This window comes from Micropterus dolomieu, linkage group LG08, assembly GCF_021292245.1.
Source record: "Micropterus dolomieu isolate WLL.071019.BEF.003 ecotype Adirondacks linkage group LG08, ASM2129224v1, whole genome shotgun sequence".
NCBI lineage: Eukaryota > Metazoa > Chordata > Actinopteri > Centrarchiformes > Centrarchidae > Micropterus > Micropterus dolomieu.
In genome coordinates this window covers 1,641,374-1,644,144 of record NC_060157.1, presented here as the reverse complement: position 1 = coordinate 1,644,144, position 2,771 = coordinate 1,641,374, and the positions used below count along the sequence as shown (strand labels likewise).

General features: G+C 42.0%; 1 long non-coding RNA gene across 1 annotated transcript in view; it reads right to left on the bottom strand.

The window, feature by feature from the left end:
- Positions 1–2,210, bottom strand: part of LOC123975584 — a 4,449-nt gene extending 2,239 nt beyond the window's left edge. The window contains exons 1-2 of the long non-coding RNA XR_006826095.1: positions 2,073–2,210; positions 377–400 (exon numbers count right to left, since the gene is read on the bottom strand). This is a non-coding gene — a long non-coding RNA (uncharacterized LOC123975584). The remainder of the gene's footprint in view (positions 1–376; positions 401–2,072) is intronic.
- Positions 2,211–2,771: the final 561 nt, after the last annotated feature.

Below are 2,771 nucleotides of genomic sequence, written 5' to 3'. Positions count from 1 at the left end.
TTTGTCCCTCCTCTCCAGCTGTTCCCCAGGACCCTTCCTTTTAATTTTACATCCATTTCATATTTATCATTGCTAAGTTGACCGTGGGGCCCTGCACATTGAAAAACGTAAACTAAAGGGACACCAAGGGGTCTTCACCAAGCGTCCACATGTGACGAGTCGGGAGTGAGAATGTTTTGCCCTCAGACTTTTTCACCTGCTCAGCTGTTCTCACTTTCCTCATCAGTCACTCTCTATAAACCAGCCCAGATCATTTATTCCTTGGTCAGTTTGTCCTAGTTGATGAGTTTCTGTCGTGTATGTTGGCTCACATCATTTGGCACCCGCAGTTTACCATGTATTGATTATTTTGACAGGTAGATGTGGATGTATTCACCTCTGTCGGTTCCTGGTCTTCCCCCTGTAAAGACAATACAATTAAAGTGAGAAGAATTGAAGAACGCCGCTGTTCTTATACATATATTACTGCCCACCATGTAACAAATGTACTATTGGGACACCCCTTCAAATCATTGAATTCAGGTGTTCCAATCACTTCATGGCCACAGGTGTATAAAATCAAGCACCTGGGCTGCAGACTGCTTCTACAAACATTTGAGAAAGAATGGGTCGCTCTCAGGAGCTCAGTGGTTTCAAGCGAGGTACCGTGATATGTTGCCACATGTGCAATATGTCAATTCGTGAAATTTCCTCACTAGTAAATATTCCACTGTCAACTGTTAGTGGTGTTACAACAAAGTGGAAACTCAGCCACATAAAATCACAGAGCAGGGTCAGCGCATGCTGAGGCGCACAGAAAGCTGCCAACTTTCTGCGGAGACTAAGGATGCACGATAATTATCAATCCGATATAATATCCGCAGATATTGGGCATATTTTCAGAATCGGAATCATATCGGAAAATGAATTTTGGCCAAAGATTTAGCCGATGAGAATCAAAGTTGTTGTCGCGCTCTGGGCCTGGACAGAGCCACGCAGACGCAACTGCAGGAATAAAATGTGGCACTGGCATATGAGGGATCCTCCCCCAAGTGAGATAATTTACTTATTTTTCAAGGGTGAATGGCCTTTTTTTGGTAGAATCAAATGTTATTTGTCTTGTTTAATAATCTGTTTCTAAAACAAATGAGTGTATTTGGGTAAAAGTAGTACAGGAAATATTTGCTATTCTCTTCAGTGAAATAAAAAAATATATGTACAAATCATTATCGGCATCGGTCAAAATGAACATATCGGCATATCGAATATAGTGCATCCCTAGTGTAAAGCACGCCACCACTGGCAGTGCTGGGCAACTTACTCAGAAATTTGTTACTAGTTACTTGTTATTCATTAAATACTGATAATATTACTTTATATTATTACTGGGTGATAAAAGTAACTAGTCACATTATTTATTACATTACTATATTACTTTCACTACCACCCCCTCTCCAAACAAAGCTGTCCTGACTTTAACTAATATAGTATCCATAACAGCAGCAAGGAGTGTCGATTTTACAAAACACAAAGTTCTGTGAATGGCTGAAATAAAAAAATAAAGCATGTAAATCCCGCCTCGCTCCCTCGTTCTTCGTTCTTCCTTCCGTTTTGGCTAACAACATCAGGTCCGGTGCAACTGACCTGCAGCGCTGTCAGATGACGCATTCATGTCAAGGATGGTGCGTTCAGTAACTTGGATTAGTAACCTTAGCATTATCATTTTATCACTTTAACATTGGAAACAGTTTGGGGACCCCTTCCTTTTCCAACTTGACTGTGCACAAAGCGAGGTCCATAAAGACCTGGAGGAGCGAGTTCAGTGTGGAGAACTTGACTGGCCTGCACTGAGTCCTGATCCCTACCTGATAGAACACCTTTGGGATGAATTAGAGCGGAGACTGTGAGCCAGGCCTTCTCGTCCAACATTTTATGTTTCTATTAAAACTGCTTCCCAACATATGATCTACTTTCTCAGTTTGAGCTCTTCTTCTAAACTTGTATGAAACCGTGCTGATGAAGATAATGATGGTCAGCTGAGCAGATATATGGTGAGCGAGCTGATTAGCTGACTGGTTAGCTCAGAAACAGACCTGTGATAGTGCTTCTCCGCCTACTTCTCCGGCTGTCTGTACCAAAGAGATGAAGTACCAAAAATACAGATCCATTTAGTAGGACAAAAGTGTAAACCTCCTGCAGCGGTTGATTATAGGCTTTTCTCATTTCTCAGGTTGTCCCCCCTCGCCTCCTCGTTCGTGTGTGTGTATGTGTGTATATATATATATATATATATATATATATATATACTCACCTAAAGGATTATTAGGAACACCTGTTCAATTTCTCATTAATGCAATTATCTAATCAACCAGTCACATGGCAGTTGCTTCAATGCATTTAGGGGTGTGGTCCTGGTCAAGACAATCTCCTGAACTCCAAACTGAATGTCAGAATGGGAAAGAATGACGGGCCGGTCTGAGTATTTCACAATCTGCTCAGTTACTGGGATTTTCACACACAACCATTTCTAGGGTTTACAAAGAACGGTGTGAAAAGGGAAAAACATCCAGTATGCGGCAGTCCTGTGGGCGAAAATGCCTCGTTGATGCTGAAATAACCGCTCGTTACAACAGAGGTATGCAGCAAAGCATTTGTGAAGCCACAACACGCACAACCTTGAGGCGGATGGGCTACAACAGCAGAAGACCCCACCGGGTACCACTCATCTCCACTACAAATAGGAAAAAGAGGCTACAATTTGCAAGAGCTCACCAAAATTGGACAGTTGAAGA